Source organism: Eulemur rufifrons, chromosome 1, assembly GCF_041146395.1.
Source record: "Eulemur rufifrons isolate Redbay chromosome 1, OSU_ERuf_1, whole genome shotgun sequence".
Lineage (NCBI taxonomy): Eukaryota > Metazoa > Chordata > Mammalia > Primates > Lemuridae > Eulemur > Eulemur rufifrons.
In genome coordinates, this window is record NC_090983.1 from 92,388,819 (window position 1) to 92,413,647 (window position 24,829).

Consider the following 24,829-nt stretch of genomic DNA (forward strand, 5'->3'; position numbering starts at 1 on the left):
AATGGTGAAATATTGATTTCTATCTGGCCAAGGCCTGCTGTTAGGGGCCAAAGTCATTTGTTGGGTATTGCCGGACACCCAGTTGGCCCGGCGTAATCAATCATTTTTGGCAAGGCAGGTGAAAATCCGGAGAGAAGCACCTTGGAACCCAAACTGGAGCGTGATGTGTCTGAGTCCAGCCACAGAGAGAGAGAGAGAGAGAGAGAGAGAGAGAGAGGACTCTTGGAGATTGTGCTTGTAAAGAATTATTAATGATAAGACATGTTTACTGAGGAGAGTCACAGCGAATCAGAGCTGACATGAAATAGTCTGGGAGCCTCGCAGAGAAAATGAGCCTCTTGCTAAGAGGGACTATATTTTATTTAAACATCCTTCTAAGGCTGAGAACTCAGGTAATCTGTTGTGTTACAAGCCACTGGCTGTTCTTGCCATCCAGAGAGATAACACTGAGGCGCTAATAGGAACACATCAATCACAATCAGGCTGCAATTCCAGCAGTGTCTTGTCCTCCCAGCTCCTCTTTAAGCTCCTTAATAACGGTGATAACATAGTTCGGGGGCTGCTGAGAGGGGCTCTCCCCTCTGAGGGTCATATTCATAAAGTGAATAGCTTGCCAAGTCAGCATCCAGGGAAACGGATCTATGCCGGGGACTTGAGTGCAGGGAGAGAGGGAGGGGCGTGGACCAGCTGGGGAGAGTTGGGCTCCAACAGGAGAATTTTCTGTCATCTGTTGGTCCCTGGGTTCTGTGATGTCACTCCTGCCTCCTTCCTAAGAAAGGGGTGCGAGTGTGTGTGTTATGTGTAATTATCAAGTAACGAGACTCATTTTCTTGGGCAGCTTATAAAATGGTTTGGAAGGCAATTCCCAAATGGAGCTCTCCGCATGCTTTGAGAAATGGCAACATCTCATGGGAATAAGTGTGTGGCTTCCCAAGCAGACTCTGGAGGGGGGTGTGTTAGGCAGGGTTAGGGAGGAGGGGGTCCTCCTGGCCCCTGCAGGTCAGTGTCAGCCTCTAACCTATCACCTGCAAGGTTAAGCGTCTATTTGCCTGTTTGACTCCTCTGTAGGCTATGAGCTACTTGAGGATGGCTGTTGTGTCCGATTAATTCTTGTATCTCCAGTACCCTAGCACATAGCCTAGGGACTGACAAGATACTCAAGATATTAATATGGCTGAATACATGAGTGCAGACAGGTGTTTGTGTTGAAAAGAACTCAGATACACTGCCTTGCACCTTCTGAGTGTTCACACGAATATGCATGTGATATGTGTTTGTAAATATACACATTCATAAAGGACTACACTGACCTTATGAAGACATGTAACACATTTTATATTTATTTGTGTGATTTACTTTTTATGACATAGCATAGCATAGTGACTGACAGCCTAGACTCTAGAGCTAGACTGCTTGGGTTCAAATCCTGGCTCCACTACTTATTAAAGGATGACTTGGGGCATGCTGCTTCAACCCTTGTGGCTCAGTTATCTCATATGTAAAATGGGGATAATAATAGTTCTTATGTTTTCAGGATTAAATGAGTTAGTAGATGTGAAGCATATATATATATATAATAAAACAGTGCCTTGCAAACATTAGCATAAATGTTTTATGTTATATATTTATGCTTAAATGATATATTTAGCCATGCTATTGTATTCAAAATATTTATTAATACATAAATGAATACATATATACACATGGAAAACATTTATATGGTTGGTATTAGAAACCCCAACAAATGTTTGCCTTCTTCTCTACGCTATATCAAACCTGCACTTACTTTGAGCAGTACGTTTACTTTGGTGGTGGTTTGACGGGGTAGCAGATATTTTGATTCATAGTAAATTTATGTACTCTCCTACTATTTCATGTTGGGGGTCTGTACTTGCCTGAGTGTGTTTACCTCCCAAAACCTGTGCACAAGGGAGTATGTCCCTAGCTAGACAAGCGTGTGCGTGTGTGTGTGTATGTGTGTGTGTATATATATACATGTAGGTGCTCACATACAAAGGTGCTGCAGGACAGGCTGAGCCCAGCTTCCTGGACTGCCCAGCTGTGCAACCTGCCCCCAGATGTGAGCGCGCAGGCGGCAGATTCCGCTTAGATTATCTTGCTTACCTAATGATTTTTGCTTCACTGCCTTGCTCGATTGTGTTCACCAGGACGGCAGGCTATTAAAATGTCAAGGCACATTGAATTGTTGTTATCCAGGAGAGAGACCTTTCCAATCAACCTGTGTTCTGGGGGTTGCATAAACTCCAAGAAGGCGATTGGAGAGAGGCTTTATGGCTTTTTACATAGGTGGGGGCGAGCAAGGAGGTTGGGAGAGGGCAGAGGGAGGGGTAGAAGTGGGGTAGGAGCTTGGGTTTATGGCAGCTGGAGTGTGCTAATTAAAATGCCATATTCTCAAACAGGTATTGGTGGCTCCTTGCCTTTGCGTTTATGAGTAACGGCAATATGGCCTTGCTGTGTGATGCTGTGGTTTAAAGGGAGAAGGGGAAGTGACTCACAGGGGGCAGTGACGGTGGGGGCTGAGGGCTGCAGTGCGGAGGATCAGGGTGGGGTACAAGGAGCAATATTACAAGGCAGAAACACCAAGGAATTATAATCCTGGTGTATTGGCAGGAAGGGCTAGAGAAAAATAACAAAGCTTTCCTTGGCCCCGAGCCTGTCCCGGCTCCGTGGAGAGCCACGTCCTCCGCACCACTGACGGCGGTGGGAATTTCAGGGGTGACCGTGCTGAGCCGCGGGCTGCAGTGTTACCCGGCGTCGCCTCTGGCCCAGCCCTCCTGCGCCAGCTGGGACAGTCTGGAGACCTTTTCAAGCTAAGTCTCATTTTGCCAAGGATTTATTTATTTTTTCCTGGGAGAGAGGGAGAAGGGGAGAGCAGAGGCAAAGGACATTCTCATAAAGTATCCGGCGATTGGAGCCGCTGAAGGCTTCAACCAGAAACTCAAACTTCCCTGGACTGACTTTTCCCCTTTGTTCACATCATCTCACAAATATTTGGCCTTCCCCGGCCCCGTCTGTTTCATTTCTGTTTCAGAGAGATGGCTTTGTTTTCTCTTGTGCACGGCTCTGCCAGGCGCTCCGCGATCCCTCCCCCTCGCCTCTGGCACCTGTGCCCCGCCGCGCCAGCTCGGTGGCCGCTGGGGGCTGCTGGGCGCTCTCGCCTTTGTCAGTTTGATCAGCGGGAGTTTTACCTGCGCATGCGCTGCCCCGCGCCTCCGCCCCTCGCGTTGTCTCCCCTCCCGTAGGTCGCATGCGCCCATCATTCTCAAGTACCTCGCCCTTCCTGCCCCAGCCGTGCCGTTCCGGGCTCTCCACTTTATTTTGTCATCGTTGGCACAGCCCATTCTTAAACCGAATCTCAGTCGCACATTTCCCGCCTGCCTTGTCTGTCAGGTGGCTGGGCTCACGCGGAGTGTCTCTGTGAGGCTTCCTCGACCCCCTTGCCTTGGGTCCTCCTTCAGGATGGGGGACAGCTCGTGTGCCATGCTCTCCAAGTGTCTCTGGCCCTGGAGACTTGCTTTGCTTGGGTTTCCCCCAGTGTTTATCGAAACACTTTACCCCCGCCCCCAGCACGCAGTCTGGGGCTCCTTCCGGGGCGGTTCGGGGGATGCTCCCTCTTTCCTCCCAAGCACGGTGAGGCGCCCCTCATTGTCGTTCCCAGGACGCCTTTCCTAGCTTTATCAGTCTTTATTAAAAATGTCTGTTTACTTGTCTTGAACAAATTGGTAGTTTGTTCATTTAATCAACAAATATTTAGTGAGCATTTACTATATTGAGTTTTAACCTGTTAAGTGTTAGGGATATAATGGGCAGAAAAAACAGATACAGCTTCACCTCTCATGACCTATAAAAGATTCTCTTTGGGTCGGGGACCATGTTATATTTATTTCTGTAACCTGGAACATATAGATACTCAATAACTTTCGGATGGATGCATGAAAGAGTAAATCCTCCCCCCACCCTCTTGAGTAACACCACCGTTTTCTGTGTGTGTATCATACAGCCAAGATGCAAGCTCATGACAAGCTCGATAGATTTTACTTTCTCAAATTCCTGTATTTCCATTTTCTGCTTGGGTCTTCGAAACCACCTTATGAGGTGGCTTTGGTCCAATTCTAGCATTCCATTTTGTTAAGGCTCAGTGAGTACAATGTCAAATGTCACACAGTTCTTTGGTGATGGAGCCCGGACCAGACCTGACCTGGGGCCTCCACAGTCCTAGTCCGTGGCTCACTACATGACACATAGGCCTGAGTGTCCTGTCTCCTGTGCCTGCCACCTGCCCCCTAACCAGAGCCCCAAGAAAATGTTAAAACAGGGAATAAGCTGGTGCCTGGTTTCCATTTAATTCTCTTCTAGATTCATCTTAGACTCTCCCTGGCACTGCTTAGGAGGGAGATTGATTTAATGGATATTAAGATATGATCTCCTTTCTTAGCTTCCCCTTACCCCTTACGCTTGTCCCCAATTATCTGTATGAAGCATGGTAGGCTCAGCTCTATCTTAATTGGATTTTCTGACAATCGCTAGTAACTTGGAGCTGAGTGCTGTGCCGATCACCTGGGTCAGTTCATTTCCATGATTAGTTATTTAATTAACATAACCCCCGTGTACCTGGGCTGAGAGGGACAGACAGCTTCCCAAATGTTCTCTGCACACGGTGCTAATGGCAGACTTGGTTCCTTGCCAGCAACCTTAACCTCATGCAGAGCTGGCACTTGAAATCCTTGCTGTGGTGGTGAGGCCAGGGCTTTTGGGCCCTGGGGGCTGCTGCCTTGGACTCATAGCCTACCACTGGGGGAAGATGAAGAGGGAGACTTGGAGGGACTGATTCACCAGCAGCAAAGGACAGCTCTGTCTCTCCTGTGGTGCACTGGACACAGCATGGGCTCCATTGTGTGTCAGTTGGGGCTTTACTGGTTCCATCTCTCTGAGTTCCAAATTCCTTATCTGTAAAATGGGACTAATAAAGATCGCCTTACGAGATTGCTGCAAGGACTCAATGAGATTAGGTCTGTAAAAGGTGACTAGTGTGTCAATGCCTTGTACAGAGGGCACCCAACCCCCATGTGTCTCTCTCCGATGTAAGCACACACAAACACATAGACACATGCACACGCACACATACACAGTCGGAGCTCCTGAAGAACAGGAATTGATAGTAGAAAAATGTGTGCTCTCTTTGATTCTAACTGATGCTATTCGCTTCTGTGACTATGCTTGCTTTTAGTTGTTTAATAAATATAGTTAATCAGAATGAAAAACAGAGATAAGAACAAAGGTAACTCCATGATAGGCTAGGCTTCCTGGATGTGAGAAGCCTAGTTCTGCTTCTGTATATATGGCTTGCTGGCTTGGTGCTTAGCGTAAGTGGAGCCATGGCAGGCTTCACTAAAGTAAAGGAAAACAAAGCCCCGGGGAGGTAACTGCAAGTTGCTTTCTGATAAAGGACTGGAGAATCCAGGTGCCCTCCAACCAACTAAGTAAATAAGAAGAGCAAGACATGATCAGCGCATGAATAGCTTGTGCAGGGCATGTGTTCCCAGTATCGCTTGTAACCAAAAACTAGAAGGTATGCAACAACAGCCCCCCCTCCCCCGTCGGAGACCCTCCTCTTCCCCTGGATGATGTTAACTACAACTGGCGCCAGTGCAAAAAGTCCAAAACTTAGAGTCAACAAACCTAAAGCCAACGCGATCAGCCACTTCTAAACAAAAGGAACAAATAAACTGAAGGGGGATAAAGTGCAGACTAGTGTGTCGTGTACAGACTGGTATGTCATGTGCAGACTAACGTGTTATGTGCAGAATAACGTGTCGTGTGAAAACTAGCATACAGAAAAGTATAAAAGCCTAATCTTTACCCCAGGGCGGGGTCCTAGTTCCTGGAGAGGCCACTGCGTTGGTGCTCTGGAATTTGGACCCTGGCCCGGGGCTAGTTAATAAACTCCTTTGCCTTTTTGCAGCCTCAGTGACTCTGCCTCTCTGTTCCTGGGGCCAAGGGGAACCGGATCTAACACTCCTCTTCATTCTTTCACTCCCATCTCCTCTTTTACAGATAATCCTTAATTCTCTTCTTCCTTCTCCTGCATTTCCTTTCCTCTTGCTCTGTGTATTTCTCTCTTTTCGTTTGGCCATACTTCCCTATCCTTCTCATGAAGTTTTCTTGTCCTGCCCCTGCCCTAATGAGCCCTGTGATCTGGGCAGGTGCTCCTCTTTCTCTCCAAGAGCACTTGTCCTAGCTGTGTTGTCCTGTTCTGTAGTCATTCACCTCCACGTCTCTCTCCCTCATCAGACTCTGGGGCCCTGGAGGCAGGTACTGTGGTTTAGTGCACTAGCAAACAGCGGAGACTCCATAGAAATTGGTGGAAGGAGGGAAGAATCCTTTGTGATTCAAGGTCAGTCTTATCAACCCCAGAGAAGCACATGACCACCAGGAGCTCCTGGGCACCTTTATGCAAATTAAAGAGGCACCTCCTTCCTCCAGCCAGGAGGCCTGGCTTGCAGAATGGAGCATGGGCTGGGTTTCAGAACTAATTTGTCTTTTTGGCTAAGGGCTTTTGTATAGACTGACTGCACAGCAGTATGAATTATGCCATAAAAGTAGCCAAGGATGCAGACGTAGGCTGCCTGGGTACTTAACTGGTCTGAGTCATGGTGCCTCTTGAAGTGGACCAGGCTTTTACTTTTAAAGAAGTCCCTGCTGTCAACTTGCTCCATGGTTACGTAGCTCTTCCCATAGAGCTTCAGTGCCACTGGGTTGCTGCCATCTGTGACCATAGACATGCAGTCGTTTGGCAGTGGCCATGGTCTTTGAGGAAGTGGAAGGGAAGAGTGCCACCTCACTTCACGTGCCTTGAAGCTGCCTCCATTGGATGACCTTTCTGCTTTAATATTTCCCTTGGAATGACTGTGGATAAAGGTGAGCATCTGTACAGCTGCTTCTGTTAGGTGCCCACTACATGTCAGGCACTGTGCAACACTCTTTGTTCCCCACAAATCTCTGTAAACTAAGCAATGAAGTAGGCAAAGTCTCCCCACTTCACAGATAGGAAAGTTAAGGCTCAGAGAAGAAAAGAGTTGGTGGAAGACTTTTTCCAGCACTCTCTATTCTTCTCTTTCCCAGGGATGGAACCAGATCTCTGGGGTCTCTGATATGAAGATTCTCTTTATTATATGCGAAGCCTCTTGGAAGGACCCAGCAGTTAGGTGGGAAGGGGCATCTCTGAGTTGGGTGGGAGATATGATCTGAGGGACTGGCTGGGTTACAGCTTTGCTTGGCCAGAGCTTGGGCCATATCAAAACCACATGGACACTTCCCTGCTGGAAAAGCATCCCTTTTCTCCTTGCCAGAGAAGAGAGATTGAAACTTTGACCTCCCAGGAGGCCACACACATTTTGAGACACTTCTGCTAATATAACTTATAAAAATATGAAACATTTTTGTCACTTTTTAGAAGCAGGAAGGCAGAAAAGGTCATATTTTCATCTCTTCAAGTTTCCAATAATAAGATGAAGTTTTTGGGCTTTTTTTTTTTTTTTTGTCTCCTCTTTCAATGAGTCTCCATGCTCTCAAGTTACTAATTTTTTCATGATTTCCTGAAATTTCAGTCTCTTTCCTCTGCTGAGGGCTGTTGTTTGCCAAAGCCTCAGGGTGAGCTCTATCAGTTTGCTAGCAAGTGACTTCTTAGGCAACTTTTAAAAAATCCATTAGGAATGGCAGCCTTGCAGGGACTGAGGAATGGGGAGAGGTGAGCGTACTCCACAAATCTACACAGAAAACGCAACAGATTCAAGTTCAAGGATTTTCCTGCCACAGGCAATGCCTGAATCTCTCTGAGCCTCAGTTTTTGCATCTGTAAAATGGCATTGACTGTAAGTGCACCACAGGAACATCTTAAGGAATGAATGAAATCACACAGCCGAACAGCATGGGATGTTACCTGGACTATATTTGTCTCTCCCTCGATGTTGTTTAACTTCCCTTCCCAGTCATTCTAGCCACCTCCATCCTTCCTCTAAGCTACTCCTGTGTGATGCTTGCTTGATTTAGCTCCATGCAGCTGTTACTGGTTCTACGGTTAATTGTTAAATTTTCATTTAGATGGGTTTGTCTCCTACTCCCCACTACAAGCAGGGTGCCATCAAGGCTTTAAGGTTGCTCTGTGTCTCTCCCACTAACACGGCATCCTGGGCATTGCATCTGTGTCCCCTTGAAGTGGGAGGGAGCTCTGCTCTACTATCTTTGTATTTCGTGCCATCAGGCCATTCGATGCACTTGTCTTTTAATCACACACGGCCATTGCAAACTTTTGACAAGAGGCAGTTTTGCTTAATGGTTACAAGCAGCAAAACCTGATCTCAGCCCTGCCTCTGTCACCACGTGTGTACTCATTGATGGGTCACTCAACCCCTCTGAGCCTCAGTGTTGCCATTGGAATAATGGGAATGATGGAGACTGTCTCCCAAGATTGGTTAGAGGATGACACAAGATCATAGATATAAAGAATTAGCCCTGGGCCTGGTATAGAGCAAGTACCCTCAAAAGCAATAGAGATTATTATTTGTGGTTGATATTTTTATTCTTAGGGTTGTGTGAAAGATATCTACCTATCTCCTTATCTATTTATCTTGTCAAGCATTGCTGGTGGTTTCCATTATAATCTCCTAAGCAACCATTCACAAAACAATGGCTCCAACACTGAACAATAATCGTGCTGCAGCCACTTCAAGGAGCATTATCTCCTGTGAGAGTTGTGGACTAAATGCATTTAATTTGCTCACTTCACCCTTAGAAGTTGTTTAATGCCAGCGAGCATTTAGAATTTTTATCTGCACTTTGCAAAGCTAATGATGTAGTAAAATACATTAATATAGGCAAATATCTAATTAGCCTTAAAAAGTTAGATTACACACATAGCAATGATTTGTACTCTTAAAAACAAAGTAGCTATTGCTCCTTTAGAATCTATTAACTGTATTCCTTCATTGTGTGAAAAAATACTTTCTCTTCTATTTGTTCTATAAATATTTGTTGAGGCAGAGGATATGAAGGCACAGTTGGTCGCTGCCCTCAAAGACTCAGTCTGGTGGGGAGCCCCACCTGGATCACACTCCCGTGTTAGGGTAGAGGTACACAGAGGGTGTTGTGGAGGTAGAGGGGAGAGCTTCTTACCTGGCTTGGAAGAAAAAGGAGGTCAGGGAAGGCTGTGTGGAGCAACAGAGATAATTATGCAGTTTCACAGAGGAGGAAGAAACACACTGGGCATGTTGAGGAATAGTGAGTGGTGTGAAGGGGGTGTGAAGGTAGATGGAGCAGAGAAAGGCCGAGGACCCCGATGATGCCCATGGCCAGAGCCAGGCCAAGAAGCGTGGACAGGATCCCAGGAGGTGCAAGTGGGGGAAGCGATGTGGTCAGTCTTGTGTGTTAGATCACTGGGAGGGCGGAGGACAGACTGGGGAGTGAGGGCTCTGATGAAGCAGGGAGACAGGGAGTTACTTCTCAAAATGTGGCCCGGGGCTGGTAGCATCTGCATCACCTGAGGGCTTATTAGAAATGCAGACTCTTTCTTCCCACTCTAGACCGACTAGAGGCAGATCAGGTTAACATAGTCCCCAGGTGATTTGTGTCCCCACTGCACTAGAAGACTCTTGACTAACCCAGGACGGGCAGCAGTATTGGACGTGGAAGGGAAAGAGTTTGAACCCTGTCTGAGTCTCTGGTTCCACTGAAAGTTGGTGGACTTAGCAGGGAGTAATAGAAGAATTTTTGGCAAGTTCCCTCTAGAAGCTGCTGTGTAAGTGGCCATGTCGTGCTATCAGATTTGCAGATTAGGCCCAGAGTTTAGTAAGAAGTGCTAAAATGTACTAAGAGAGAATGTGAAAGATGAATTACTTATGCAGGGCTGTGCTCCGACAGGGTGCCAGGTAAACACTGTTTGAAGTGAGTGGGGTCTTCCTTAGCTTGTTCTAATAGTTTCCTAGGCACGTAGTGTGCTTGGGGGTGGGGAGGGGGGCTGTGGGTAGATAAACGGTGTTGGACCAGTGAAAGGCTGGCAAGGCCTTGGGGAAGGGGTAATGACCTTTCTTTTAGAATACCTCCATCCATTCAGGTATTTGCATATTGAGTGTCATTCCAGCCACTGGGAATACGGAGATGAACCGGAGAGAGTATAAACGTGCCACGAACTGAGGATGTTTGAACAGCAGCATGCACAGACGTGATGTGCGCAGCAAGGACCAGTGCTCAGCGCCTCGCCCAGCTTCGGCAGGCAGCAGCGGCTAGCGCGGGAACACGTGGTTTCTGAGCCAACACACCAGGATTCCAAACTCTCCCTCCTGGGGCACCTTGGTCAAGTCCCATAACCTCTTTGTGCCTCAGCTTCCACATTAGCGAAATAAGGAAGACGATACTTCTCAGGGTAGTTATCAGCATTAGATGAGCATATGCGTGTGAAATGCTCGGGAAAGGGTAGCAATCATCATCATATTATGATTAATTTTTTTAAGTTTTCTTTTTAAATTTCAAAATATGAGGAGGTACAAATGTTTCTGTTACACGGATACCTTTTACAGCTTCAGGTGGGGGTTTTAGTGTGCCCATCACCCGAGTGGTGTTCGTTGTAACCCACAGGTAGGTTTCTACCCCTCTTCTTGATTTCCTAGGACCTTTACATCTCTTTGTGCCCACGTTTGTCCATTGATTATCATATCGTTGTTGTTGTTGTTATATTATCCTTAACTTTTTTTTTTTATTCTTGGGAGATATACAGAAGAAATACAAAACATTCTCAGCTCTAAGGAAATTTCCTAGTTAGTTGGAGAGAGAGGACACACGCATGGGAGATGGACCACCAGAAACATAAGCTAAATGCAGGCTCAGCCCTCCACGTGGGAAAGGCCGTGAGTTCAGAGGGGCTCCCAGGCAGGTGCTCTCTGTAGGCTGGGATACCCAGGAAAGGCTTCTCAGGAGAAGTGCGTTGAGGTAGGAACATGAGTGAAGGGCAGAGGTGTGCTCCAGTCAGGCTAGAAGGAGAACAACAGCGGGAACCCTACAGACTGGAGGAGAGAAGGACCTACATGGCAGCCTTTGGCCCAAGGTGTTCATTCTGCACCTGATGAGTAGGCCACAGGGCCTAGTTCTTGCTCAAGGTCACCCAGCAGGTTAGTGGTTGTGCAGGGACAGGAACTCAGTTTCTGGCTCCTGAGCTAGAGTTCTTTCCACGTCTGCGGTAGTGTGTCTGCAGAAAAACACCACAGCACATCCACATGTAGAAATGAAAACAGACCTGACACCCTTCACAAACGTTAACTCACGATGGAGCACAGACTGAAATGTAAAACACAAAACTGTAAAATTCCCAGAAGGTAACATAGGAGAAAATCTACGTGATCTTGGGTTTGGTGACGACCTTTTAGATGCAACACCAAAAACATGTTCCAGGAAGGAAAGAAAGAATTGATAAGCTGGACTTCATTAAAATTAAGAATTTGTGCTCTGCAAAAGACATTGGCCAGAGAATGAAAAGATAAGCCACAGACTGGGAGAAACTATTTGCAAAAGATATATATGATAAAGGACTATTATCCAAAATATACAAAGAACTTTTAAAAGTCAACAATAAGAACACAAACAACTCAATTACAAAAGGCCAAAACCTTAACAGATACCTCACCAAAGAAGACTCACAGATGGCAAATAAGCATATGAAAAGATGTTCCACATTATATGTCATCAGAGACATGCAAATTAAAACAACACTGAGATACCACTACACACCTATTAGAATGGCCCAAATCCAGAATACCGACAACACCAAATTCTGGTGAGGACAAGGAGCAGCAGGAATTCTCACCCACTGCTGGCGGGGACGCAAAATGGTACAGTCTCTTTGGAACATAGTTTGGTGGTTTCTTACAAAATTAAACATATTCTTATCATATAACCTGGTAATCATGCTCCTTGGTATACACCCAGAGGAGCTGAAAACTTATGCCCACATAAACTCCTACAGGTGGATGTTTATAGAAGCATAATTCATAATTGCCAAAACTTGGAATCTACCAAGATGTCCTTATGTAGGTGAATGGATAAACAAACTGTGGTACATCCAGACAATGGCATATTATTCGGTGCTAAAAAGAAATGAGCTATCAAGCCATGAAAATACATGGAGGAAACTCAAATGCATATTACTAAATGAAAAAAACAATCTGAAAATGCTACATACTGTACTATAACAAACATATGATGCTCTGGAAAAAGCAAACCATGAGACAGTAATATGCTCAGTGATTGTCAGGGGTTGGGGGCAGGGAAGAATGAACACAGAGGATTTTTAGAACACAATACTCTTTATGATACTATAATGGTGGATACATGCCATTGTACATTTATCCAAATCCTTGGAATGTACAATACCAAGATTGAACCTTAATGCAAATGATGGACTTTGGGTGATAATAATGTGCCAATGTAGGTTCATCAGTTGTAACAAATGTACTCCTCTGGTGGGGGATGTTGATAATGGGGGAGGCTCTCCATGTGTGGTTCTTGGGGGTGGTTACATTGTCAGGCCAACCACAGCAAGGTAGATGGAAATGAGCCTTGGGTTCTGAGTTTGGTGAAAGATTGAATCCAACCTCTCCACAAACAACTGGTTCTTTTAATGTTCCTCCTGACCCATTCCTCCCTTTATTCCCTTCTCAAATGTGTCCCAAGAGTGTAATGTATGCAAAGTCTCATGTTAAGTGTTGGAAACATAAAGCTGAGTGAGATTTACAGTCTCTGTCCTCAAGAAGCAGGAATGGAAACTGTATATCAATATAAGAAATCAACTCCATCTGATTGGCAGTGGCAGCCTTAGTGCTGTAAGGTGAGCTGTGATGCTCCATTGGGACCCTGTGGGAAAGCATGTGATGACTGATTAGCAATGTCTGCCCAGGGTGTAGGAAGAGAAGAGTGGTTGCTCTTGGTCTGTGTATATTACCCTGGAAACAGGTACTGAACTTTGAGAATGTTTGCATTTGGGCCTCACAACCCTAAAAGGTAATGTTCCCTAGTTAATGCAAAGACTAGATTTAGCACTAGAGATAACAAAAAAGAAAATCCATCAGCTAACCAACCAAAACCAAACAAAAAACATCCCACCCCACAAACAAACAACCTTTCTTCTCCCTTAAAAACCCCTGGGGTCGTGAGAGGCCTAGACTCTCCAAAGAGTAGCTGTGTATAAGATACCCTCTATGCAAGTCTTCAGGGGGTTTTCTGCTGTTGAACACTCCTGATTTGACCATTGGTTTGTATATCTTTTCCCTTAAAAAATCTCAAGTTTCACAGAATTTGTAATAGAAACCCTATTGTATTGCACTCAATGCTGCCCCACCTCCTGATTCAGCCCCTGCCTTCTGGAATACCAGGTGATAGATCAAAGCCTCTGGTTTCCTCCTAACCCCGTAGGAGACCATTGAGTCAGTCTGCCCCTTGAGAAGAGAGCATTCTGTGTAACGTGGCCTTTACAGCATATGATGACCATGATGACTGATCGTTCTGGTCTGTGCGTGTTCGGGCACAGAAGCAATACTCTCTGTCAACCAGCAATAGTAGGAGGAAGGCCTGGGTATATTGTGCTGGAAGTGGGGATGGCTTTTACAGATCCACCCACACTCTCTGAGCCTGGTTTCCCTTTGTGACCACAAGTATACAGCTGTGAGGATGCTGGCTGCAGTCAGCAGGCACACCTGGATTAGAGCGAAGGCACCTGGCCTTTGTAGGGAACCAAACCAAGGTCTTATTGGCCATGTGCATGAACCATGTCAGCAAACTTCCAGAAGCAACCGAAGTGTATAAATTCACAATGTTCACAGTGCTTAGGGATTACCAAATGCAGAGGCAGCATTAATACAGGAGAAAGGACAAAGGCTTAGGAGCCAGGCAGACCCGAGTTCATATCTTAAAGGCGGCATGATGTTGGATAATTTACTGTCTTAGCTTTAGTTACTTCATAAACTGGGATATTAAGTCTTACCTCATTTCATTGTTGGGAAAAATAAGTAAGCCAATATATGTGTGATGTTAGGATTAGGTATGCTATGAGTAACAGAGACCCTAAATAGCAGTATTTATACAGATAGTTATTCTCTGTCTTCAAAGTACATGGTGTACAGCCTAGGACTGGTCAGAAAGTTCCTCTGTCAAGTCCGCAAGGATTTGCTTTCCTTCTGCTCACTTTTCCTCTATTCCCCAAGTTTGTCCTTATCCTCATAGTCCAGCATGATCATGGCCACATTCACTTGCTCCAGCAGAAGACTGAACAAAGGCCTGAAAAAGAAAGGGACAAAGGGCATGGACTAGCCATATTTCAAGGAAGGGTACCCACTTGCTTTTCTAACACTTTTACATCCCATTTGCCAGAACAAAGTCACATGGCCACATCCAGTTGCAGAGGAGCCTGGGAAATGTAGTCTTCATCCTGGTGGTCATGTGACCTACTAAAAGTTTATTATTTATGGAAGAAAGAGAAGAATAGACTTTGGATTGGTATTAATTGACTTAACCGACCAACACTTCAGTGCACATATAGTAGTAACATTCATTTGGTGTTGGGCAGGTAGGAGGGGGCAGGGAGGATGGATATATTTATACCTAATGGGTGTAGTGCACACTGTCTGGGGGATGGGCACGCTTGAAGTTCTGACTCAGGTGGGGCAAAGGCAATGTAGGTAACCTAAACATTTGTACCCATAATATGCTGAAATAAAAAAAATAAATAAAAAAAGAAAGACTTTGGGAGTCAACCAATCTCTTCCCCAACTTATGAAGCTCTTAGCACTGTGGTTGGCTATATGATGAATACCTTCCTCCTTCTACTCATTGCAATGTGTACTTAGTGAGAATGGTCTTTCATTTCTGTCTGGTTGCCATGAGCACATGCCACTTTGGTACTGTTTTCTAAACTTACCACCGAGAGAATTTGTGGCAGGAGAAATTCCTTTTACTGTTTCCTTGCAAAGGAGCTGGTGAATGTTTGATGAGTGTCAATTTCTTGCTCCTAAGCTGACTGGGTCCATGCATGCTTCCTGCAAAATCAGAAATTGTTCAGTGAGTTAAACCGCCACCTTTGCTTACCAGGGGAATTCTGTGGGAGGCATAGAACCCTGACCTGTCACACTGCAGTGGTTGCTGATCCCAGACTATGGTTCTTTCAAGAAGAAAAACATGTTTAAATGACACTTCTATGCCCCCTTTTTTTGTGTTCTGGGGCATAAAGGCAGGTGGCAGCAACTCATTTACCAATATTGACCTAGTGGATTCTGTTATAATACCAGGCAATAGGCAAAACATATATGTGGGAATATCCCCATTGTGAGGATGCATACAGTGCCTCTGACCTCATGGAGTTGCCTGTAATTGGGAAAATGGATAGAAAACATATGATTATCCCAATAATTTTTTAATTACAATAATATCTAGATTTAATCACCATTAATAACCAAGGAGCCACTTTCAACACCTGCTTCCTTCCCACCTGCCACATCTGACCAGGAGCCAAACCCTGGACTTCTTTCTTGGAGATGTCTCTTACATTATTTTTCCCCTTTGGCTGCTCACTGTTGTTGGCCCGTGACTACCTGTGATGACTGGATATATGCGGAGGTTGCACATGTGGGCTGTTGAGTGAGACAATGTGCTCCTACTCCAAGTCCCACCACTTACTAGTTTAGAGTGACCTTGGGGTCACTTGACATCTTGGGTCTCAGCTTCTTCTTCTTTCATGCGGGATGATAACAGACAGACGATTTATGAGGGCTTCTGTAACAAAGTACCAACAAGTGAGTGGCTTGAACAACAGAAATTTATTGTCTCACCATTCTGGAGGCTACACGTCCAAGATCAAAGCATTGGCAGGGCAGGGATGGTTCCTTCTCAGGGCCATGCATCTCTCCTAGCTTCTGTGGTTTGCTCGTGATCTTCAGCATTCTTTGCCTTGTAGACGCATCACCCTGATCTCTGCCTTCATCTTCATGTGGTGTTCTTCCTGTGTGTGTCTGTGTTCAAATGTTGTCTTTTTATAAGGACATCAGTCATATTGGATTAGGAGCCTTCTCTACTGGAGTGTGACCTTATTTTAATTAGTTATATCTGCAGAAGCCCTAGTTCCAAATAAGTTTACATTGTGAGGTACTGGGGGTGGGACTTCAACATATGAATTTGAGGGGACAAAGGAAGTCCTCAGTAAAGGTCAGGAGCTATTATTTTTTAAGTGCAATTTCTTTCTAACTGGTCGTTTGACTGGGGGCTCTTGTCTCTGCCCCCCAATCTTGTTTAAATGATAGCTCTTTCTTCAATGCAGATTGAGTGCGTTATGTCCTTGCTCAGACCGCAGACCTTACCATGCCATTCAAACTTCTATGTAATCTGTCACAAATTAATCCATCTCTTTTCTATATTCCCACATTACATTATTTACAGCTTTATTGTATAATTTGTCTTGAACTGTGATTGGCTGTAATTGCTAGCATCCTCTTTGAAAGCTCTTTAGGGCTGAGATTGTGATTCTTTATTCTTAATTATAGATCTGTTGTCATTCTTTTTTATTTTGGTATTTTTCTATTGATGCGCCATAGTTGTACATATTTTGGGGGTACATGTGATTTTTTTGACACATGTATACAATGCATAATGGTCGAATCAGGGTAATTGAGATATCCATCACCTCAAACATTTATCTTTTCTTTGTGTTGCGAACATTACAATTCTTTACTTATAGCTATTTTGAAATACACAATAAGTTATTGTTAACTATAATTTCCCTACTGTACTCTCAGATTCTAGAACTTATTCCTTCTAACTATGTTTTTGCACCCATTAACCAACCTGTCTTCATCTTCCCTCCCCCCTTCCCTTCCCAGCCTCTGGTAACCACCAGTCTGTCTACTCTCTACCTCCATGAAATCCACCATTCTAGCTCCCACATATGAGTGAGAACATGCAACATTTGTCTTTCTGTGCCTGGCTTATTTCACTTAACACAATGACCTCCAGTTCCATCTGTGTTGCTGCAAATGACAGGATTTCATTCTTTCTATGGCTGAATAATATTCCATTGTGTGTATATACCACATTTTCTTTATCCATCCATCCATTGATGGATGCTTAGGTTGATTTCATATCTTGGCTATTGTGAATAGTGCTGCAGTAGACATGGGGGTGCAGATATCTCTTCAATATACTACTTTCCTTTCTTTTGGTTATGTGCCCAGCAGTGGGATTGCAGAATCATATTCTGCTTTTTAGTTTTTTGAGGAACCTCCATACTGTTTTCCATAATGGCCACACTCCTTTACAATCCCATCAGCAGTGTACGAGTGTTTCCCTTTCTCTGCATCCTCATCAGTATTTGTCATTTTTTTTTTTAAGATAGTCAAATTTAGCAGTAGGGGGTTGCATTTTTTTGTCTTTTTGGTAATAGCCATTCTAACCAGGGTGAGATGATATCTCATTGCGGTTTTGATTTGCATTTCCCTGATGGTTAGTGGTGTTGAACATTTTTTCACTTACCTTTTGGCCATTTGTATTTCTTATTTTGAGAAATGTCTATTTAGGTCTTTTGCCCATTTGGTTTTCTCTCTCTCTCTTTTTTTTTGCTCTTGAGTTGTTTGAGTTCCTTATATATTCTGGTTATTAATCTCTTGTCAAATGAATAGTTTACAAATAACTTCTATTTTGTAGGTTGTCTCTTCCCTGTGTTGTTTCCTTTGCGTTTTAGCCTGAGGTAATCTCATTTGTCTATTTTTGCTTTTGTTGCCTTGTTTTCATTCATTTGTGTACCTCCTGTGTCCCCAACAGTGCCAGGCTTCCACCGGATTTTGTGCAGTGCTGACTGGTGCTCCCTGTTGCGGGGGGAGTACCTGTCTTTCCAGACAGTCCCCCAGCAGTGGCAGCAGCATGCGGTGGAGAGGCAGGCTCTGCCTTGCTCTTTCCGTGGCGACTCATCTCTGCTCCTGCTCCAGCAAGTCAGCCTTCGTTACACTAGCCCCTTCTCCTGGACATTTTTCCCAACCCTAGACTCAGCTTTTCCATCTATCTTCTCCCAGAACCTCCCTTCCCCCCAGCCAAAGTCTGAAGTTGTTTATGGATGGCGAGGGAGTTAACTGGCAGGAGTAGCTGATGTCATCTTCACAGCAGCGGAGCAGTAGTGGCTGGGGGAGCTCTTCTAGCCTCTGTGTACTCTTCTTTTTTAAAAAAAATCCCTTTCCCGTCAGTGGTGCCCCTTTCCCCTCGCAGGTACTTCATGTCCTTATGCTCTCTGGCCGGTATCTCTATCTGCTCCTGAGAAAGAAGACATTATCAGTTCTTTATCCCTTAATGCGAATAGAAGTCGCAGGATTTCATTTTCCCAGTCTGGTCTCAGGTTAGGAAGTGGAAGGCTTTTTCCCTGGCAGTATCTGGTGTGGGGAGGCTGGCATGCAAGTGGGGGGAATCCTACCCTGTGTAGCTTGAAGCCCCCCCCCCCCCAGAGCTCTTCTGTCCTCGTCCATTTGGCACCCACCCTGTGACTTCTTGTCTACAGATTTATCTCCTGGATTAGTGGTCGAGAAATAATCCTTTGTGGGTTACTGGCAGCTATTTACAATTGTAAAGAGGCAGACAATGTGGTCCCCAACCCATAGGTGTGCCCATGAAAACGAGGGCTGAAAGCACATGAGAAACATAAGTGATTGTGAGGCAGGGATGTGCATGCCTCCTGCACGCAGCACACATGCGTGAACACAGATCTACCCAGGCTGGGAGAAGGACCAAGTAGAAGGCAGCAATTAGTCCTAGTGGGTAAATCTGGGAAGGCTGTCTGGAGGAGGAGGCAGAGGAGCAGACCATAGCTGGAGGATGAGAATGGCCAGGAGGGGTCCCAGAGGGAGAAGGTCAGGCACTGGAGCAATAGCTGAGCATTACTGCAGGGAGCCAAGTTTGGGAATGGGAGAAACCCACACCCAGGAGAACTGTTGGTGAAACTGCTCACATTCACCTTGCTGCCCAAAGAAATTTCCTTTTTCTTTGGATCTTTTCTGCCATCCCAGCTGGTTCTGCATATACAAGCCTCCTCTAGCCCACAGGGAACCCTAGGTGCACGTTAGAAAAATATGCTCCATCCGGGCCGACCCGGCCCTGCAGGCACTCGGGCCGGCCAGCAGATGGCGCCTCGGTGTGCACTGGGAGAGCTACGGACTTGGTTTAGCCCGACCCGGACTGAATTTAGATTCTCCTGGTGCTTCAGCGGGGCGTCTTGCGCAGGGCGTAACCTGTGCAGTGGTCCAGGACAGCCTCGCCTGCACCTGTGAGACCCAGCCTCGTGGCCCTCTCCCTCTTCTCTGGACACCTCAGCCCCCTTACAACTCCATAATCTGGTCCTTCTGCTCGGAGTGCCTGTCTCTGTCTTTGCAAATTCCAGCTCATCTCTCCAACTCAGCCCCAGCGCCCTGCCTTCGGTAACACCTTTGGACTTTCCGAGTCAGAGGGGGGTGTCTGAGTTCCCGCATAACCGCAGGGCTGGGCTCCAATCATCCACCTACCACTCCCCCACCAGCCTGGCCACGCGGCGAGGGCTCAACAACGTCTGTTGAGTAAGTGAATTGGGCAATGTTCTTCAATGCATCTTCCCATTTCTTCTCTCTTTTTATACTCACCGCCATCCAGAGAGGTGAGTAGGGTAAGAACCATTGACTTCATTGGGGAGACAAGAATCTGATGGTCAGAGAGGCCCAGTGGCTTGCGGAAGGTCCAATCTGTCTCCCTCAGGACGTTTGCCTCCCCTTATTCAGAATATGTTCCAATCCAATCAGGTTACTCCTGCTCTTGGGGGGTGTCTGTACTTTTCCTGCCCCCTCACCTTTACTCATGCTGTACCCTCTTCCTGAATGCCTTTCCCACATCTCAATTAAAAACTCACCCAAGTTTGAAGGCCAGCTCCAAAACTACTCCACGAGGATGTTTTCAACTTCTGGGTCTGGGAATCTTCAAGGCACCGGTTCGGTACCTACACTGCACTTTGTCCAGAGTCAGTACCCAGTGTGCTCGTGTCTCACCCTTCTGAGAGCCGGAAGCTCTGAGTTCCAGGCCTTGTTTGTTCTGTGTTCCCTGGACAGTTCCCAATAAGGTGCACAACACATGCTTGCTGGGTTGAAGGGTGCTTGTTTTTGCAGTTATACTACTCCCTTGTTATTTCATTTATTTTAAGTATTTATTTACCACCACTTGCCCACCTTTTTCCAGAAAAGATTAAGACAGCATATCTCATTCTGAAGCAGTTAAACTAGAACTAGTGACTCCCAAACTGTTTCATGCAAGATCCATAGTAACAAATAGATTTTACATCATGATACTGCACATATATATTTTTCTGAAATCAAACTTTTCCAAAGGAGTATCTTCATTAATGTGCAACACTAATATTTTCTATTCGATTCCATCCTGCTTTTAAAATGCTGGTTGTGACTACTAAATTGATTTCCCAATCCTCAAATGAGTCATGGCTCTCCATCTGAAAAACACTAATGGAAACCACCAAGAGGTGGGATTCCGAGAGAGCATTGCTGGTTAGTAAACCTGAGGGCTCTGTCCTTGGTTAGGTGTGGGAGGGAGTGGGTGGTGGCTGGGGTCAGTGAGGAGGTGGCTGGGCCTGGATTCAGATTTTTGCCCTCCCTTGGCCATGAGCAGTGACGTGGGCAAATGCCTGGCATTCCTCCCCCTGCATTCTGACGCTGTCTGGCACCCAGGACCTTCCTGCTGCCCCCTGGAGTCACCTGCTCCTGGCTAACAATGGCACAGCCCTTCCTCCCTCCCTCTCTACATCTGTGTCACTCCTTCCACTATCCCAGGCTTGTCACTGAGACCGTGAGGAGGGGAAGGATGTGTCTTGTCCGTTCTTATGTCCTGAGTACTACAGAGTGCCTGGCCTTCAGGTCGGCTGAATAAACGAGTGAGTAAGTAAATAAATGGGTGACAGTGGCACCAGAGTTCTGCTGCAGGAGGAGTTCCAGGGGTTGCCAACTCAGTCCCTCCAGGGGCCACGCAGGTAACAGGGTTCCATAACGCAGGCCCTGGGGGAGGCAGTAGGAATGACATTCATGACACCTCGCAGAAGACCAGTGTCCCTGTGTGTGTTACTTTCCTGTTGCTGCTGTAACAAATCCCCAAAAACTTAATGGCTTAAAACTACAAAAATTTATTTTCTTATAGTTCCGGAGGCCAGATGTCTCAACTGAGTCTTTCAGGGCTAAAACCGAGGTGTCAGCAGGGCTGGCGTCTCCTGGAGGCCCCAGGGCAGAATCTGTCCCTTCCCTCTGGTGGCTGCCGGTGTTGCTTGGCTTGTGGCGGCACCACTCCATCTCTGCTCTGTGGTCATGCTGGCTTCTCCTCTTGTGTGTCAGATCTCCATTGCCTCTCCCTTAGCGGACACTTGTGCTTAAAATTAGGGCCCATTCAGATTATCTGGGACAATCTCCCCTTTTCAGCATCCTTACTCATATTTTCAAAGTCCCTTTTGTCACAGAAGGTCATGTTCACAGATCTGGGATTAGCACCAGGGTACCCTGGAGTCATTGTTCAGTCTACCATACGATGGCTGAGTGGAGTCGGAGGGAGGGTTGGAGCTGGCAGTCTTCTGGTCAGTCATCTCACGGTAGGCACAGGAAAGTGAAGACTCGGTCACTCGCTGGTTAGGAGCAGGGCCAGGGTGGCATTCCAGGTGTCAGCTCTTTCCACAAAAACCTCTGCTTAGTGGTAGCCTGTGGCTCTGATATGCTTTTTTGCAATACATCCTCCACAGTGGTATCCAAAATGCCAGACAAAGGTTTGGCACTTGTATATTTCACCCTAGAACTCAGACATGTCGATTATTTCGGGACCTTTGGAGTTGAACTAATACATGAAAAGCTGGTGTTACTTTCCACAGAGATGGTGCATCCTTAAAGTCTTAAGGATTTTTAAAGCCCCCATGAGCTGTCAGGGACACCTTAAAATAAATGTAGGTACTCTCTCTTAATCCCATTAATTATTCATGTCTTACTTTCCATTCACTCTACTCATCTCCCAAGTATTCCGTAGCTTTTTTTTTTTCCTGGTTGTAATCATGCAGTTCAATAAATCCAAAGAAGGTTACAGGCCTGATGATCAGAGGCCCAAATCCTTTCAGTTCTGCATAGAGAGGGATTAGGAGGTTTAACCTTTTTCTTCTAAATTGAACCAGTCTGAGAAAAAAAAAAAAAAAAAAGAACTTAGGAAAGAGCACCAGAGAAGATGTCATGTCAGTTGGTGTTCCATGGAACACCCAGCCCAGCGTGTGCCTGAGTATTTTGTGAGGGGCCCTGTCCTTCCTAATGATGTCTCTGAACATGCCCGGATATCCTACTCTACACTTAGGAAACTCACATGGTTTAGCCAATTTCTCTAGCATACATATATACATCTACCCGTATACATACAGATGTATATTTGCACACATATGTATAGAGATGTGCACATGAATCTATGGGTACACGTCGTGTGTTCCCATATGCCCTTTTCAGAATGATGCCTTCCATAACGTCAATCACCATTTAAGTAGAATGTAATAATATTGGTTTTCCAATACTCAAAGAAGAGAGATGAAGGTGGGACGGGTCCATTCTAACATTCTGGATATGCAGAATTGTCCTTGTTTTCCTCTGTGATTTTTATTCTTAGGCCCATCATTTGGCAAAGCAGACGACAGCTGGTTGTATCTCCTGGCAAATGTCTGGATGAGAAAGGGGACATCCTCACCAAGAGCTAGGGGTTTTGAACAGGTGGCCGGGCATTCTATTGATGAGTCAGTCACCCAGAAGAGGACCCAAATGACATGTCTGGGCTATAGCCCCATGTACAGCAGGACTAATCCTGTCCTTAAAGCATGCACTCAATTACGTGATGGATGCATGCTTTGGTTGAAATTAGCCTGTTCTGAGGGGTTTGCCTCATCTTTTATAGTAATCAAATTTGGGGTTTTTTTTGTAGCAGAGAAGGCTACTGAAGCAGAAATGTCCATAAGAACCAGGAGCATAATGGACAAACGAACAACACTGAGAGAAGCGGGGAACGGCAGCGGGGAGCCCCGGGCGCTGGGACGTGGAGTGTGCTCATCCACGATAAGGGGCACAACTCGGCTCCAGACAATTGCGGATACTTGTGGATGTGGATTCAGTGTTTCCAGATCATTCTATTTTCCAAGAGAAGCTGGAAAGTACCAGTTTTAATACCAGCAAAACCATCTGTTGTGCTATCTTCATGAGTTGCTCTCGAATGACTTTTTTCTTGTGAAATGATCATTTGGGAGAACAAACTCAAATAAAATTAGAAATAACTCATATTACTCTGCAATTAACTTGGTCAAATTTAACAAATATTAATCACTTGCTGGCTGGACAGCAGATTCTATAGGGGGGCCAGAGATGAATTAAAGCCTCTTCCTACCTGTTCTCTGGAACTGGTGCTGCCCCCAGGCTCAGGTAAGAGGTCCTTGCCTTGGCCCTGTGTATAGTCCAGTGCTGCTTAGACCTTGTGTGCACACAGATGCCTCTGGGATCTGGTTAAAATGCTGATTCTAATTCAGGAGGTGTGGGGTGGGGCCTGAGATTCTGCATTTCTAATAAGCTCCCGAGTGATGCTGATGCTGCCGGGCCAGGGCTGCATTTTGAGTAGCAAGGCTTAGAGACTCTGCTCTGGCCAGCTTCTGGCTGTGCCCCTCCCGCAGGGTGAGGAGTCTTGGGGGCCAAAGGGAAGTGCCCATGTGGAGGCCAGGCCCCCCACCTTTTGGCCACACTCTGGATTCTGGGATGCTAAGATCCCCTTCTTGAATGGTTCTAAGCCCTCATTCGGGATGTGCATGGACCTCTTAGCAGGCTATCCTCCCATGGGTGGACTGTGCCACCCAGCTGCTCATCCCTAGGCCCAAACGTTGGCCAAAGTGCAAGTGGGAGGTGCAGAGGGAGCTTGGCCTGAGGGCTGAGGCATCCACACACATGTGCACAAGGTCTAGCACTCAGTTGACCAAGGCCTGCAGGTGATTCTGCTGCACATTCCAGTTGAGAACCACCACTCTAGACCCTGGCAGCAGGACCAGAGGTAAATACTAATTTCTTGGAAATCCTCCCAAATAATCCGAGATCAGCAATCCAAGGACCGTGTCACTCCTCTTCTTCTGGCAACATTGCTAGGAAGTCTCCTCTCTCTTTCCTTTTAGCTCTACCACTAGCTTTTGAGTTTGGACAAGACAGTTCCCCTCTCTGAGCTTCCAAGTTTTTAGCCACAAAATAAGAGCTGGACTATCAATCATTAGAGGGTTGCCTGTGTCTCTTCTAGATCAAAAAGGCAATGAATCTGAATATATCTCCCTTAAAATCCATTGCATTTCTTCAGTTTCACTTATTCACATTAAAATCTCCCTGATCAGTGTCATAAACGTTTCTCTTTTGACATACATAGACTCTGGGGCAGGATGAGGTGCACGGAGCAGCATAGGACCATCACACTATGGCAGTGCTTCCCGAAGGCTCACGTGCATACAAGTGGCCCAGGGATCTGATGAGCATGCAGGTTCTGATCCAGGAGGTCCGGGGTGGGGCCTAGGGTGGGGCCTGAGATTCTGTGTTTATAGAAGCTCCCAGGTGATGTCACACTGCTGGTCTGGGGAACACACTTTGGTAGCCAGTCAATAAGTCTAATCAGATTGCTTCCTTCTGAACACCTTGAATCAGCCTGAGAGGGAAGTGGTGTCTTATGGAGGCAGGGAATAAAGGGA